The sequence below is a fragment of the Capricornis sumatraensis genome, chromosome 20, assembly GCF_032405125.1.
Source record: "Capricornis sumatraensis isolate serow.1 chromosome 20, serow.2, whole genome shotgun sequence".
Taxonomy (NCBI): domain Eukaryota; kingdom Metazoa; phylum Chordata; class Mammalia; order Artiodactyla; family Bovidae; genus Capricornis; species Capricornis sumatraensis.
In genome coordinates, this window is record NC_091088.1 from 61,089,957 (window position 1) to 61,108,617 (window position 18,661).

At 39.3% G+C, this 18,661-nt stretch overlaps 1 pseudogene; it reads left to right on the plus strand.

Annotated features, from left to right (window-relative positions):
- The first annotated feature begins 8,947 nt into the window (after positions 1-8,947).
- On the plus strand, positions 8,948-9,596 carry LOC138096654 (GTP-binding nuclear protein Ran-like; annotated as a pseudogene).
- Positions 9,597-18,661: the final 9,065 nt, after the last annotated feature.

Consider the following 18,661-nt stretch of genomic DNA (forward strand, 5'->3'; position numbering starts at 1 on the left):
GACAGGGGTTGCCTTGGGATGGCTGGCCCTGCTCTGAGCCTCAAAAGCTTGCGTCTCCCAGGCCTGAGCCCTCATAGCCCGGGCCTCAAAAGCCTGGACCTCAGAGACCCAGGCTGTCAGAGACCAGGTGGCTGTGCTCTTGTCTTCCAAAGAGTGACCTCCGGGGCAGCTTTCAGCAGATGAGACTTTGGCCAATGACGTTCCTGAAGCCTGGGCCTCTGTTGTCATTTCAGGGAGACTTTCAGGAGCAGCTCCAACTTTCACAAGGGAGGATTTGATTTTGTGAGTAGACCTGAAGGACACCAAAAACTAGATTTTAGGTTTTAGAGTAAAAAGATGACTGAGTTACAAAACAATCCTCAATACCTCCTAAGAAAACCTTCCATTTCTGTCCCTGTTGTGTATATGCTAAGTCACTTCAGTCGTGTCCGACTCTGTGCGACCCCATGGACTGTAGCCCGCCAGGCTCCTCTGTCCATGGGATTCTCCAGGCAAGGATACTGGAGTGGGTTGCCATGCCCTCCTCCAGGGAACCTTCCCGACCCAGGGATCAAACCTGCATCTCCTGCATTGGCAGATGGATTCTCTGCCACTGAGCCACCTGGGAAATCCCAGATTCTACCATGCATGTGTGCATGCTAAGTGGCTTCAGTCATATCCGATTCTGTGCAAGCCTATGCACTGTAGCCTGCCAGGCTCCTCTGTCCATGGGATTCTCCAGGCAAGAATACTGGAGTGGGTTGCCATGCCCTCCTGCAGGGGATCTTCTCAACTCAGGGATCAAACCCGTGTCTCTTATGTCTCCTGCATTGGTAGGTGGGTTATTTACCACTAGCTCCACTGGGAAGACCCATTTCTGTCTCTTCCACCACTGAAATTCAAAGCACAAAAGAATCTTTCACATAAGTTTTACTTCTTAGAAACATTTCAGTGCAAGGGATAAAGACAAATAGCCAAGCTAATAGTGAGGAATTCCACTCAAAAAGTTTCTGAAAACTTTGCGGTACACTCCATACAGAGGACAGTACTATTTATAGTGGGCTTCTGAATCAAAGAAAGGACTTTAATACTAAATCTGCCTGGTAAGCCAATCTTAGGAAAGCTGCTGTACTTCTCTGAGCTGTTTCACTCGTAAAACACTCAGGTTTCTGCTCAAATATCACCTCACCAGAGACGCCTTCCCTGCCAGCCTATCTAGAATAGTAGCTACCTACCCACAACTCTCTCCATCAAACCTACTTTTATTTTTCTTCATAGCATTTCTCACCTCCTGCTGTGATTATCTCTTGATAATCTAGTCACAGTCTAACCGTGCTCCCCACCCCACTGCTCTGTCCCCAACAAGTGGATGGCGCTTTACCTCATTTCTGGGGCCACTTTCCTCTCTGTTCTCTGTGCTTCCACCACTCTGATCTGTTGCTGGCTCTTCAAATGCTCTACAAGAGAACAGGCAAGGATCGTGATGGAAAGGAAAAGGGAAAAAAAACAGGATGTGGAAGAGGGGAAGAGAGGGAACTGGAGTTTTCTTTCAGAGGAGGAAAGAGTACGCCACCCAAAAGCAGAGGCAGTGAGTAGGTGCCAAGCCACCACAGGCACATCTGGATCACAAGGATAAATCAGCTGTGAGACACACTGCTCACAGAGAGTTCTTAAGCAGCTCAGGAAATGCTTACATTTCAATGATAGGTTAAAAAAATAAAACTCATGTAAATTTCCATCTTTAGTTCTATTTCTACTACATTTTAAAATGCAATGAAAAAAAAAAGAATTAAAAAAAATGCAAAGAAAGAAAAGGCCAAAACAAAATACATTAATATATAGAAGACGAGGATTATAGGTATTTTTCTAGCCTTCCCTCTGATTTTAAATCAGTCCAGTAAATTGTCTAAAAGTGTTACTTTAATAATCAAGAAAAAATATGTAACTAAATAAAAACTAAAAATAAAATGATGATACTGGACACAGAAGTCAAATTGAAAGAGCTCCCATCAGCCAAATCGTGGACAACTGGAGCATCAAGATAAATAATAACAGATAAGAACCCACAGAATAAAATAAGAATCTACGAATCCACAGTGATATAAATAAGGAAAAGGAAAATCTCTTCCTTACAGTAAAATACAAACTAATAAATGCATAGGAATGATGAAATTTGAAAATTATCATTTGCCATGAGTAATAATTGACTTGAGCAAGAATTGTTCATCATTGCTCATGCAAGAAAGTTTGACAGGGACAAAAATAAGTGCTTAGTATTAATATGTCTCCCCACAAGATACTCTCCTCCCCATCAAATAGAAAAATAGTATCTTTACAGTGTTAAACACTACCTTAACCACATAATGAAAGTCAATTGATACCATTTGCTTCCTGATATGAGGCACTGAGAAGAACACAACATCATTTCAGTGGTATTCTTGCCAAAAATGTACGACCAGAATCTAATTATGAAGAAATATCACCAACCCAAACTGACGGACATTCTATAAAGTAACTGACCTCTATTCATTAAAAATGTTGAAGTCAAGAAGACAAGAAAAGACAAAAGAATTTTAAGTCCAAAATTACAATTGTAAGCCTGAAAGTATGACAAAATAAGAAATTAATGCTGGAACTTGAAAAACATCTGGGTTTGGACTTCCAGTGTCTGATTCTCATGTAAGGAGCTTGTAAGGAGGGCCTGCCACTCCATCTTAATAAGTAAAAATCTGAACAGAGTGAAAAACCAGCAACTCTTGTTGGATCCCTAAGGAAAGTGAGGACAGAGGGAAAATCACTGCCCTTAAGACTGGAGAGACAGATAGGCAAATACAAAAATTCACTGAATAACAATATCAGAGGAAAAAATCCCCTTGGGTTTCCAGCAAGGGAAGGGGGAAAAAGAACCATGTTAGTGTTATCATATTTTCATAATTTTAAAATGAAGAAAAAGAACCATTTTGAACCAATCTAGAACACTCTGTTCTTAATAATGCTTGCCCTCAAGAGAAACTAGTTAACCAGAGCCTCATCTGTTAATATCAGAGTCAAATTGACCTAGGGTAAGGAAATACCCAACTCCAGCCCACTCTAGACACCCTGTCCCACCTAAAAGGGAAGGGGAAAAACAAAAACCTGAGAAACATTTGTAAAGTTCACAGTCCAGAAACACAGGCACTAAAAGACTGACATCTAGTCACAGGATTACTGAACATTTCCCCTCGTCCTACAGCTCACCACATTACTAAAGGCTGATGTACAGCAGTTTACCATTACATCAAGTTCACGCTATCAAGGGAAAAATTAAAAGGCACACCAAAAAGTAAAAAAAACAATTTGAAGAGAGAACAAGGATTAGAACCAGACATGGCTGAGATGTTGAAATCATCAGACCAGGGATTTGAAATAATTATGATTAATATGTTAAGGGCTCTAATAGATTAAGTAGACAGCACGCAAGAACAGATGGGCAATGTGAGCAGAAAGATGCAAATCCGATGAAAGAACCAAAAAGGACTGACAGAGATTTAAAAAAATACTGTAACAGAAATGAAAAATATTTTTGATAGGTTTTATTTGTAGACCAAACATGGCTGAGAAAGTAATCTCTGAGCCTGAGAATATCTCAAATAGAAGCCTCCAAATCTGAAAAGCAAAGAGAACAAAGACTGAAAATCAGCAGGCAGAAAATAAGTAAAGATATAGTTAAACTCAACAATACCACCAATCAAAACGATATAACTGGCATTTACAGATTACTTCATCCAGTAACAGCAGAATACACATTTTCCTCAAGTTCATTCACCACAACAGACCACATTCTGATCCATAAAACACCTGAACAAATTTCAGATTTGTTATTTGAAGTCATACAATGTCTGCTTTCAGTCCACAATCAAATTAAACTAGAACTAGATGAAATAGACTGATTCCTTGAAAGACACAAGTCTTCCAAAACTCATACAAGAAGAAACAATCTAAATAGGTCTGTCTCTATTAAAGAAGTTGAACAAATAATAACCTTCCAAAACAGAAAGCACAAGAACCAGAAGGGTTCACTAATGAATTCTACCAACAACTTAGGGAAGAAACTATACTGATTTTCTACGATCTCTTGAAGGATAGAAGCAGAGGGAATAATTCTATGAGACCAGCATTACCTAGACACCAAAACAAAGATATTACAGAAAAAGAAAACTATTAATTAATATCTCTCATAAACATAGTTGCAAAAATCCTCAACAAAATATTAGCAAATACAACCCAACAATGTATAAAAAGAATTATACATCTTGACCAAGTAGGACTTATCCCATGTATCCCATGTATATAAGGCTGAATGAATACAACATTCAAAAAGCAATTAATGCAACAACAGGCCCATGAAAAGATGCTCAACGTCATTAATTATTAGAGAAATGCAAACCAAAACTATAATGAGGTACCACCTCACACCAGTCAGAATGGCTATCATTTTAAAAATCTACAAATAACAAATGCTGGAGAGGGTGTAGAAAAAAGGGTCTCTACCCCTCCGACACTATTGGTGGGAATGTAAATTGGTACAAGTCACTATGAAAAACAGTATGGAGGCTTCTCAAAAAACTAAAAATAAAGTAGCCATATGATCCAGCAATCTTGCTCCTGGGCATATATCCAGACCAGACAAAACTATAACTCAAAGAGATACATGCATTCTAATGTTCATAGCAGCACTACTTACGATAGCCAAGACATGGAGGCAATCTAAATGTCCATCGACAGATAACAGCATAAAGAAAATGTGGTATAAATACACAATGAAATACTACTCAGCCATTAAAAAGAATGAAATAATGTCATTTAATGGGTGGACCTAGAGATTATCACGTGTGCTTAGTCGTTCAGTCGTGTCTGACTCTGCGACACCATGGACTGCAGCCCACCAGGCTCCTTGGTCCATGGGGATTCTCCAGGCAAGAATATTAGAGTGTGTTGTCATGCCCTCCACCAGGGGATCTTCCCAACTCAGGGATCAAACCCAGGTCTTCCACACTGAGCCACCAGGGAAGCCCAAGAATACTAGAGTGGGTAGTCTATCCCTTCTCCAGGGGATTTTTCCCAACCCAGGAATCAAACCAGGTCCTCTCGCATTGCAGGTGGATTCTTTACCAGCTGAGCCCAGAGATTACCAGCTGAGCGACCAGGGAAGCCCAGATAAGGGTAAATCAGAAAAAGAAAGACAAATAACATATGATACCATTTATATGTGAAATCTATCAATAAAGTAAGACACAAATGAACTTATCTACGAAACAGAAACAGATTCAGAGACACAGAGAACAGACATATGGCTGCCAAGGAGGAGATGGGGCGGGGGAGGATAGGACTGAGAGTTTGCAATGAGTAGATGCAAACTGTATATGAAAATCATATACAAGATGAATAAATAACCATGTCCTATTGTATGGCATAGGGGACTATATACAATATCCTATGATAAAACCTAATGGAAAAGTATATGAAAAACATATACATGTATAACAGGATCACTTTGCTGAACATCTGAAACTTAAAAAACATAGCAAATCAACTTTACTTCAGTAAAATTTTTAAAAAATAAAATAAAATTGTCAAGCAGAACTGCATTAAATTTCACTGCATGGTCTAATGGTATAACAGAAAGATTGAGGGCGGGAGGAGAAGGGGACGACAGAGAATGAGATAGTTGGATGGTATCACCGACTCGATGGACATGGGTTTGGGTGGTCTCTGGGACTTGGTGATGGACAGGGAGGCCTGGCGTGCTGTGGTTCATGGGGTCGCAAAGAGTTGGACACAACTGAGCGACTGAACTGAACTGAATTGATTCACTTTGCTGTACAGCAGAAACTAACACAACATTATAAATCAACTATACTCCAATAAAAATTAATTAGAAAACAAACAAAAAGTTTATAAGTTGTAGGCTTTATACTGCATAGTAGATTGAAAGTAGAAAAAATGTGAAAAACACATTGAAAGCAGTGGGGCATACACTGGACATATACAATTGCAAGATATCTACATTATATGTGAATTGATAAAATATTCTCTCTAAATAGACTATAAAAAGTTAAGAACATGACTTGTAATCCCTAGACAACTGCTAAATAAATGTTACAAAGAGTTACAGTTACCAAAGCAAAAGATAAATTAAAATGAATACTAAAAAACTATTCAAACTATCTAAAAGAAGATAGAAAGAAAAAACGGAAGCCTAAAATGGACAAAAAGAAAAATAATAAAATGGAAGACTAAAATCCAACCATATCATTTACATTAAAGGTTTTTAATTTAAGCATTCCAATTAAAAGGCAAAATTCGTCAGGATGAATAAAAAAGCCAGACCCAATTATATGCTTGTGAAGAGATATGCTGTTAAGTTCAAAGATACAGATAGATGAAATTCAATTACTAGAAAAAGTTATATCATGCAAAACTTTTTTTGAGTAGGTGAGTCTTTATTTTTCACACACCATTCTCAAACACACTATTGTGTGTGTGCGTGTGCTCAATCAGTCATGTTCGACTCTTTGTGACCCCATAGACTATAGCATGCCAGTCTCCTCTGTCCATGGAATCTCCCAGGTAAGGAGACTAGAGTCGGTTACCATTTCCTTTTTTAGGGGGATCTTCCCGACCTAGGGATTGAACCTACAATGGCAGGCGGATTCTTTACCACTGAACCACCAGGGAAGCCCAGTGGCCCTATTAGTATAACAAAATTATGTTTGAGATAAAGAATATTATCAGATATAAAGAAGGACATTTATTCATAATAAAAGGTCAATTCATCACGAAGGTAATATTTACAAATGTGTTCAAACATAAAAGTCTCAAAATACATGAAGCAAAGGTTTACAAAAATTAAAGAAAAAATAAATTCCAAAATCATAATATTAATAGAAGTTAGCACTCTTTCAGTAACTGGCAGGAAAAAAGAAGACGAAAATATCAGTAAAGATGAAGATCCAAAAACGCTATCAGCAGCTTTGGCCTAATTGATATTTATAGAACCTCAGAACTGCAGAACACATATCAACCATAAAACACATATCAATAAATTCTTGAAGATTAAAATCACACAGAGTATATTCTCTGACTACGTTAGTAAATTTAAAATCAATAACAACATATTTAAGAAAACTTCAAATACTTGGAAATTGAAGAAAACTGGAACTTTCTGTGATGGTCCAGTGGCTAAGACTGTGCTCCCAATGCAGGGGGTCCAGGATTCAATCCCCAGTCAGGGAAGTAGATTCCACATTCTGCAACTTAAGATCCCGAATGCCACAGCAAAAATCAAAAATTCCATGTGCCACAACTGAGACTTGGCACAGCCAAATAAATAAAATATTTTTAAAAAGAATGTATTACTAAACAATCCAGAGGTCAAAGAATAAATCACAAAAAATATTGTAAAAAATTTGAAACTGAAGGATAATAAAATTATAAAATGCCAAAATTTGTGGAATATAGCAAAAGCAATGCTTTGAGAGAATTTTATAACTTTACACGCTGATATTAGAACAGAAAAGAGGTTTAAAATCATTGTCTGAGGGATTGCTCTGGTGGTCCGGTGGTTAAGAATCCACCTGCCAAGGCAGTGGACACTGACTCAATCCCTGGTCCAGGAGCTCAAATCCCACATGCCATGGGGCAACTAAGCCCATGTCCCACAGCTGCTGGGCCCACGTGCCATAGAGCCCATTCTCCACCATAAGAGAAGCCACCACAGTAAGAAGCCTGGGCACTGCAACTAGAGAGTAGCCCCTACTCACCACCCCTGGACAAAGCCCGAGTGCAGCAACAAAAGAACCCGATCGCCACCCTGAAGACCCAGTGCAGCCAGAAATAAATGAATAGAGTGTGGAGCAGAAAACAGACAGCTGAGCAAAGTAAGAAAGCCAAAACTGGTTCTTTGAAATGATCAACAAAATGGGTAAACCCCACAACAGATTGATTGGACAAAAAGAGATATATACATCACCAATATTGGGGATGAAAGAGGATTATTACTACATATCCTATAGACATTAAAAGGACAATAAGAAAATATTTCATGCCAACAAACTTAACAACTTAGATGAAATGGGGGAACTCCTTAAAAATACAACTTAACAAAATTGATATCCAATGACATGGGAAATCTGTATAGTCCTGTGACTATTAAATAAATTGCATTCCTTATCAAAATCCCTCCCACCAAGAAAATTTCAGGCCCAGATGGTTTCAATTAGTGAATTTCACAGAATATTGGAAGAAAAAAAATAACACCAAGTTTAAGTACTTTCGAAAACAGAAGAAAAGGAAACACTTCCCAGTCCATTTTATAAGGCTACCATCACCCTAATGACTAAACTTGATAAAGATATTAGTAAAAGAGACCATTTAAGACCAATATCTTCATGAACATAGATGAAGACAAAAATCCTCAACAAAAATTACAAAGCAAATCCTGAAGTATACAAAAGGGGTAATAACTAATGATAACATGGAGTTGGTCCCAGAAATGCATGGTTGATTTAACATACAAAAGTAGCAATGTAGCGAACTTCCCTGGCAGTCCAAAGCTTAAGATTTCGTGCTCCCAATGCAGGTGTGCTGCTTTGACCCCTGATTGGAGGACTAAGATCCTGCACATCCCACCACGTGGCAAAAAAAGTAGCAATGTAATTCGGAAATAAACCCATAAGCATATGGAGTTTGATTTTTGAAACAGAGTACAAAGACATCCAACTGGAAAAGAAAAGTCCTTTCTGGAATAACTGAATTATCCAAATAGGAAAAAAACAGAATGAAACTCAAATCCTATTTCATGCTATACACAAAGACTAATTTTATATGAATCATCAATCTAAATGTAAAATCTAATACTAAAAAGCATTTAAAAGAAAACCTAAGAGCCTCCAACAGGCGCAGAGTCACTTCTGGAAGTAACATCATGATGGCTGCCCAAGGAGAAGCCCAAGTTCAGTTCAAACTTGTATTGGTTGGTGATGGTGGTACTGGAAAACTACATTCAGGAAACGTCATCTGACTGGTGAATTTGAGAAGTATGTAGCTACCTTGGGTGTTGAGGTCTATCCTCTCTTGTGTTCCATACCAATAGAGGACCGATAAGTTCAAAGTATGGGATACAACCAGTCAGGAGAAATTTGGTGGACTGAGAGATGGCTATGATATACAAGCTTAGTGTGCCATTATAAGCTTTGATGTAACATCAAGAGTTTACTTACAAGAATATGCCTAACTGGCATAGAGATCTGGTACGAGTGTGTGAGAACATCCTGACTGTGTTGTGTGGCAACAAAGTGGATATTAAGGACAGAAAGGTTAAGGCAAAGCCAATTGTCTTCCACCAAAAGAAGAATCTTCAGTACTATGACATTTCTGCCAAAAGTAACTACAACTTGGAAAATCCCTTCCTCTGGCTTACCAGAAAACTGACTGGAGACCCTAACTTGGAGTTTGTCGCCATGCCTGCTCTTGCCCCGCCAGAGGTGGTCATGGACCCAGCCTCAGCAGCACAGTACGAGTGTGATTTAGAGGTTCCTCAGACAACTGCTCTCCCGGATGAAGATGATGACGTGTGAGAAAGTGAGGCCGGGGCCCAGCGTCAGAAGTCTAGTTATATAGGCAACTGTCCCGTGATGTCAGCGGTGCAGCTTGTTTGCCACTTTATTAAATAGCTAAGCAGAACGTGTGCTTAATCTTTGGATGCTAAAGGAGATGGATGGGTTTTGGAGTGAATGTGGCAGTTACAAAAAAAAAAAACCTTCATTTTTTGGACCTGCATATTTAGGTGTTTTGGAACGCAGTTGTTTCCTCCTTGAGTTTCAAATATAAGACTGCTGTAGTCACATGACAATAATGAGAAGTGGAACCTTGTTTGTTATTGTCATTCCCATTCCTTTTCCTTTAGAATCAGAATAAAGTTGTGTTTCAAATATCAGAAAAAAAAAGAAAAGAAAACATGAGAGAGTACCTTCATGACTTAAGGGTAGGCAAAAGTTTCAAATGTAGAATATAAAGTGCAATAATATTTAGAATTAATCATTTAGATTTCACAAAGTTAAAAAACTCTGCTCATCAAGAAACTTAAGAAAATTAATAGGCAAAGTCAGAGACTAGGAGAAAATGATCCTGAGATACATAGATGACAAAAGACTTGTGTTTAGGGAATATAAAGAACTACTGCTTAATTAAAAGATATAAAACAGTAATAGGGGTATAAGAGGTACAAACTACTATGTACATAATAAATAAACTACAAGGATATATTGTGCAACACATGGAATATAGACAATATTTTTTAATAACTATAAAGAGCATAACCTTTAGAACTTGTGAATCACTATGTTGTACATTTGCAACTTATGTAATATATCAACTATATGTCAAATTTTAAAAGATGTACAATTAGAACTTCCCTGATGGTCCAGGTGTTAAGAATCCACCTGCTAATGAAAAGAACACAAGTTTGGTGCCTGATCCTAGAAGATTCCACATGTCTCCAGGCAAATAAGCCCACGCACCACAACTACTGAACCCACACCCCCTAGAGCCTGTGCTCTGCAACAGGAGCCGCCACAATGAGAAGCCCTTGCGCTGCAACTAGAGAACAGCCTGTACAGCAACAGACCCAGCAGAGCCAAAAAGAAAACTAAATAAGTAAAAATTATTAAAAAAGGAAAGAAGGCACAAATAACCAGTACCAGAAATAAAAGAAGGGGACATTATTATAGATGCTGCAGATATTAAATAATAATAATAAATATTAACATTATTGTACCAATAAATTTTAAAAATAGATAAGATACTCAAATACGTTTTAAAAATTAACGAAAGAACTATCTCAGGAGAAATAAAGAACCCCCAAAGTCCTGTAGCCATTAAATAACTGGAAAATCTTTTAAACACATATGTGTTCATGTACACACTTACACACACATATATACAAACCTTTCTAATACCAGGTTGTCAGTAATGGCAAATTTTACTGATGTTTAAGAAAGATATGCTTGTCTAGAAAACAGAAAGGGGAACACTGCCCAACTTATAAGACCACCTCAACCTTGATACCAAAATTTATCTGAAAATTTTGAGTTTCAGCCAAAAAATAGCTGAAATACTTCTGAATAAAAACAAAGTGAGAAGTCATGCTCTAACAAGTATTAAATTTTATTATAAATTTGTAGTAAGACAGTGTGAATGGATACAAGGACAAACAGACTAGTGGAAAAGAATAGAGAGCCTGAAATTAGACCCATCTTTATACAGAGTCTGATACATGAGAGATATGCCTTAGCAGATCTGTGAGTAGGGGGTGAACTTCTCAATAAATGGTGCTGGACCAACTGGGGGCATCCACACAGAAAAAAAAAAAAAATTGGCCCCTACCTCAAATGACAGTCCATGGGGTCGCAGAGTTGGATACACTGAAGCAACTTAGCAAGCACCTCAAAGGATGTGCAAAAATCAATCTCACATGGAAAAAACAAATAAATGTGAAAAACAATACTATGAAATTCTAGAAAAGAATGGAGGCTCACTGTTATACTACTCCAGGGAACAATATTACTGATGATGCAAACGGTGCCCTTTAAAGCACAACACCTTGGTGTTTCTCGTAAAAGATACAATGACCATAAAATTTCAATTTGAGGACTTCCCTGGTGGCACAGTGGATAAGACTCCACCTGCCAATGTAGGGGACGGGAGTTCAATCCTTGGTTAAGGAAGAACCCACAGGCTGTGCAGCAACTAAGCCCGTGCACCACAACTATAGAGCTTGTGCTCTAGAGCCTGGGAACCACAACTACTGAAGCCGGCATGCTGCAGCTACTGAAGCTTGCCCACCTAGAGTCCATGCTCCACAACAAGAGAAGCCACCACAGCGAGAAGCCTTCGTACCACAAGGCAGGCCTAGCGCAGCCAAAAATAAAACAAACAATAAAATTATTTTTTAAACTTCCATTTGATACATTCCACTACATTAAAATTTAAAACAGCTTTTCATCAAAAGGCTCCAAAAGGAGAAAAGAAAGAAAAACTGTAGAGTGGGAGAATATATCCGCAACCTACATAACAACAAATGACTAATGTTCAAAAGATATAAAGAACATCTACAAATTAGGAAGAAAAGGACAGACAACCCAATAGGAAAATGGGCAAGAGGCTTGAGAAGCACTTCAAAAATATTTTATAATATTTAAATATGTATCAAATAATTCATTTAATTATGTTATTCCAATAAATATTATAAATTCTGTCATTAACAGTCAATGAAAGGTAATTAAAATAACAATGAAACACCACTGCACACCAACCAGATTGGGGAAAAAATGGAAAAGTTTAATAATACCAGGTATTGGTGCGATGTAGAACAACCAGAAAGTCTCATCCTTAATTAATGTCAGTGTAAATGGTTAGAACTATTTTGGAGAACAACCTAGTACCAGTAGTAAAATTGAATACACACATACACTATGGCCCAACAACTCCCAATATATTCTCCAGAGAAATTCTTTCACTTGAGCCAAAGAATACAGTAATAATTAATGATAACATATTGTGCTTGCTTTGTGTTGGGCACTGTTCTAAATGCTCTATATTTTTAAATTACATTACTCTTCACCATAACCACGTAAGGTAGGTACTATTATTACTCCCATTTGACAAAAGTGAAAAAACTGAAACACAAAGAAGTTACACAGCTTCTTCAATTGTACACCACCCATGAGTGGTAGTCAGGATTACAGTTTGGTTTCAGAAACAGCTCTAACCAACTACGTTCTTCTACTTCTCACAAGAATGTTTTCAGAAACATTATTCATAATTGTCACAAAGCTAAAAAACACAAGTGCCCATCAACAGCAAAGTGCATAAATCATATACTTTTCAATCAAAAGAATACTATCCATATGTGAAGAAAATAAAGGAACTACAGCTACATGCAACAGTATAAATAAATTTCACAATGTTGAGCAGAAGAAGCACAATATAAAATATTCTAGACAGAGAATCCATAGTTCTAAGTCGAAAACAGAAGCAAAACCATGGCAAAAGTATAAAGAAAATCAAGGAGATGATCAGCACAAAAGTCAGACTTGAAGTTATCTCTAAAAGGTAAGAAGGGACTATGAAATGATAATGACAGATCTTCCAGAGTCATGGTAACATTCTATTTCTTGATCTGGGGGGCAGTTACACCGATACAAGCTTTACAATTATTCATTTAAAACTGTTTATACATTCTATGCCCTTTGATGGCTGCAGATTTCATGATTTAGAACGTTAGAAATAAAATAGAAAGAAAAGAAGAAATGGCCAGAGAACAAGGAGAAACACCAGAAGGAAATGCTGTCACAAAAAGGAAAAAGTAACAAAGAACCTCCAATTATCAATGCAAATCAAGTAAGATAAACCCTAAAGTGTATCCATACGGAATTCTTTCATTTGGGTTTTTCTTTTAGTGACTTTTATTCTTCAAAGGTAGTGAAAAACCCATATAGCATATTATGTTATCAAATGTTAAATCATTCACAACAGTATGTGTCTTAATACTTCTTACTTTTTTAAAATTTATTTTAATTGGAGGCTAATTCCTTTACAGTATTGTGGTGGGTTTTGCCATACAGTGCCATGAATTAGCCACGGCTGTACATGTGGCTGTACAAATGTGTCTCCCTGCCTCCCCCCACCCCACTCCCACCTCCCTCCCCATCCCATCCCTCTGGGTTGTCCCAGTGCACCGGCTTTGAGTGCCCTGCTTCATGCATCGACCAGAAATCTTAATTCGATTTGTTCAAAAATTAACCAAGTTGAGGAAGCTGGAGACATTTCTCAGACAGCCGGCAGCTTACCTAAGAAACGCAAATCTTCACTATTACCAGATGGTTTGCCAGCAACTGAAATGAACCATAACTCAAATAACAGGAAGTACTTCTGATTCCCCTAATTCATGTTAACACTTACCCTGACACTGAGTTCCACTAAAAAAAGGAAAACTGTGTTCATGAAAAATAAATCCACCTTGCTTGGAAACATTCAAAAAGTGTAAACTGGTCAATTTACCAGAATCTACAAGTTTTCTGGTAAATTGGTAAATTTGACTCTGACTGAGAGAACTAATTTTCGGCGAACAGATTCTGCAAACAGGCCACCTGCGACCCCGTGAAAGCCCCTCTGTGTCCTTGCAGCCGAGAGGCCCTGATGGTGGCCCAACGCCTGACACCCTACCTCATCCTTCCCGGCAAAGACTCTCCTCAACCATTGCTTCCAAGAAGCTCTCGGAGCTCCTGGAAATGCCCCTTTACCTCTTTCCCTGTAACTATAAACCCCAAAACGAAAGGAGGGAGCTGGTGTCCAGCTTCCTCAAGAAAAAAGCAATAACTTCGTCCCCAACAGGCCGGTGAAGAGGTTGGACCCGGTCTCTGCAGCCTGGGAGCCTGAACCCATCGGCTTCCCTGGTTGGGCGGGGACCTCTGGCCTGCGGCCCACGAAGGTCGCGCCTTGGGACAGCCTCAAAGTCGAATCTCGTGAGCAAAGGGGCTGACACCAGTTTCCCAGGTTCTAGGGGAGAAAAAAGGAGGGTTCTCTCAGGCCGTTTGACCCCCAGCTCCACAGAGCCCGCGCAGTCTGGGAGGCTCCGGCCGGCGGCCTGTTATCCCTTGGCGGAGTCCGATGACCTCAGGGCATGACGTCCAACCTCACACACCCGAGATTTATGAGCGTTTCAGGGATCCCATAGGCGCCAATTTCACCTCACCCTCGAGGCCTGGGCTCTTCAGTCTGGTCAGTCAGGCGAAAATGAGGGTGTACAAGGCTCAACTGAGAAGCTTAGCGAACGGGGCCTCAGGCCGCACAGGCCTCATCTCGCGACGCTCCTCGCTCTACCTCTTGGTGCCTTTCCCGCATTCTTCTCCGCGCATGCGCGTCCCACGGACAGGCGCGAGGGACTCCGGGCGCCACTCTTCAACAGCTATCTCCCTCCCTGCACATGTAAGCGCATGTACACACATGCGCCTACTTCCACGCATGCGTCCGTCCATCCCTCCTTTCCTTATGTTCCCATTTAGACCCGGTGCCCAATCCCTTCCCTTTCTACCTCCCGGCACTGTTCAGTCCAGGCTCTAAGGGGAGTCCCTAGGCTGGAGCACTGGCTTCACTTCCACTTCCCCGAGTAACGTGGAAGCCCTAAGGGTGAGGTGGAATCGTTCTTCCCATTCATTTCTTCTTGCCTTCTAACCTTTTGACAGTAATACTTAAGGCTTCCATACTACTAGCCAAACCTTAAATATATGTCCAATAAGACAGATGGGGACCTTGCCTTCAGAGTTCAGTAATTTGCTGGGCTTACAGAGAAGAATCGAAAACCCAAGATTTACTCAAAATTGCTGGTCTTAGGACTGCTTTGATATTCTTAAAAATGAAGGACCTCAATTATTTTTGTGGGTTATATTTATATAGATTGTGTTTATGTGAGCTATATTTATCAATATTAAAATGAGAAATTTCTGGAATGTGTATTGGCATCATAACACAAAAATCCATTGCGTTAACATAAATAACATTTTTGATAACTAATTTCCACACCAAAAATAATTTAGTGAGAAGGGTATTTTACATTTTTGCAAATCTCTTTTAACACCTGGCTTAATAGAGGGCAGTTGCATTATCATATGTCCTTGGGGTGTGTGTGTGGGGGGTGTGACTTGTCAAAATAGTTCACATGCTGTAGCTTCCAAAACACATCACTGTATACTCAAGAGAAAGTGAGAGTGAAAAGGCAAATAACATCTTAATAGTATTATGAAAATAATTTTCACTTCATGAACCCGTGAAAGTGTCTCAGTCCCTAGGCCACATTCTGAGAACCACAGGCTTAGATCATTATGACTGAACAAAAAGATATAAAGAAAAATGCTAGGTGCTATAAAAACACATCACAATCTGGGGGAAATTATCCAATCCTTCAACTCAGAGACCTAATTTGGAGAAACCCATGACTGAGCCCAAGCTCATACTATTCATCACACAACAGGCCAAAAAATCCAGAGACAAATTGTTGGGGCAGAAATAGAAACTTTATTTGGAAAGCCAACATACCAAGAAGATGGTGGACTAGCGTCCATAAGAACCATTTTACCCAAGTTAAAATTCAGGCTTCTTTTATATTATGAGAGGAGGTGGGGTGTAGCTGGTTGTTGCAAACTTCTTGGTGTAGGAATCTGTTCTTGAAGCTATCCGTGTAGGTCTGGTCACAGTGTTCCTATAAGCGTCCAACAAGACAAGTTATTTTCTGTTCTGCAGCTCTTTATCTTCATATGAATGGAAGAGTGTTATACTTCTAAAGGTCAGAGCCTTGAGAATGGACTATCATGTGTTTTTCAGGCTATAGGCAACATTCTTTTACAAAGGTGCAGAGCCAGCATGACTAAGCACAGGGAATACAGCACAAAGGTTAGAGCTAAAGGAACAGATCCAATATGCACTTAGGGTTGTTCTTCTCTGTTACAAGAGGAGTTCTCTGAGGAAGTAACACTGGAACTGAGACATAAAGGATGATTTACTAAGTGTAAAATGGAATATGAACATCTGAGTCCCTGAGGCTATGCAAAGGCCCTGGAGCAGGAAAAATTGTGAATTCTAGACACCAGGAAAAATGTCAGTCAGTAATGGCTTTAAATTGGATGTTTTTATTTATTTTTGGTTGTGCTGGGTCTCTGTCACTGCTTGGGCTTTTCTCTAGCTGCAGAGAGTGGGGGCTACCCTGTAGTTATGGTTCAGGGCCTTCTCATTGCAATGGCTTCTCTTGTTGTGGAGCACAGGCTCGAGGTGCATGGGCTAAGGAGTTGCAGCTCCCAGGCTCTAGAGCACAGGCTCAGTGGTTGTGGCACACAGGCTTAGTTGCTCCATGGCGTGTGGGATCTTCCCGGATCAGGGCGCTAACCCTTGTCCCCTGCATTAGCAAGTGGATTCTTGACCACTGAGCCACCAAGGAAGTCTCAGTAAATATTTAATAAATGATGTACCCTACACTGCCCTAGACCCTCAGGATGCTGTTGTGGAAAAGATTTTACATTTTAGTTGCAAAAGCAGGAAACATAAACAAATAAGAATTTCTGAGCATGGGAGTGCTGTTAAGAAAGCAAAACGGAGTGTTATGAGGCAACAAGACAGAGAACTGTAGACAGTAGTCAAGTAAGACCTCTCTGAGGAAGTGACATTTGGCAGAGACTTGAAGGAGATGAGGAAAGCAACCAGGAACAACACGAGGAAGAGCATTCCAGGCAGAGGGGACAGCAATGACAAAGGTCTGGAGGCAGAAGTATACTTGACAGGTTCTTGAAACAGCAAGTAAGCCAATATAACTGGATCCCAGTGATTGAGGGGAAGGTGGGTATTAGGTGAGATAAGAGAAGTGATAAGGGTCAGAGTATTTTATGGAGGCCCTTGGAGGTCATGATAGGAAGTTGGGGTTTTTTTCCTGAGTGAGATAAGAAACTATTAGAGGGTTCTGAGTCAAGAAGTGACTCATGTTTTAACAGGAGAATCCCTATGGCTTCTAGGCAGACAATAGGATGTGTGTGGGCTAAGGATAGTTTCCAGGCATTCCTTGGCTTATATCTGCATAACTCCAATCTCTGCTTCTGTCTTCTTCTCCTCTAGGAGTGCCTTTGCTTTGAGTCTCTTTTAAGAACATTTGTCATTAGATTTAGGGCCCACTCAGATTATCCAGGATAATCTCATTTTGAAATCCTTAACTACATCTTCAAAGACCACTTTTCCAAATAGGGTTAAAAAAATGAGTAGGGTCACATTCACAGGTTCCAGTGGTTTGGACAAAGACGTATATTTGGGGGACCACGTTCAACCCACAAACAGTAGGTCTGGGATGAGGACTGAGAATATTAACAAATGCCCAGCTGAGGCTGATGCTACCTGTGTGGGGACCACAACCAGTGATATAGAGAAGTCAAGTAAGATGGGGACCAAGAATTGACCACATGGATATCATTGGTGACTTTGACCAAAGTGGTTTTGGTGTACAAGTCAGAATGAAAGTCATATTGAGAGACTTGGAAGAGAAGAAGTAGCAGTGAGCATAGCCATATTTTTAATGGATTTTGTTATCAAGAAGAGGAAGAAATGGGACAGAGGTATAGAAGGATGTGTGGTCAATGAATGAGTTTTTAGACAGAAGAAATAATAGCATGATTGTGTGCTAATAGGAAAGTGTTGGTAGGGAGGGAAATTTTGATGATTCACAGGAAAGAGTCAACCATGTGATACCACACTAACAGAATGAAGGATAAAAAAACATATGATCATTTCATTAGATGAAGAAAAAGCTCTTGAGAAAACTCAACATCCTTTCATGATAAAAATTTCCAATAAATTAGGTATAGATGGAACGTACCTCAACATAATGAAGACCCTATATGACAAACCTTCAGCTAACATCATACTCAATGGCGAAAGCTTAAAAACCTTTTCTCTAAGATCAGGAACAATACAAAAATGCCTTCTCTCACCATTTCTATTCAACATAGTACTGGAAGTCTTAGCTGCAACAATTAGGCAAGAAAAAGAAATAAAACTTATCCAAATAAAAAAAGAAGAAAATTACCTGTTTGCAGACAACATGATCTAT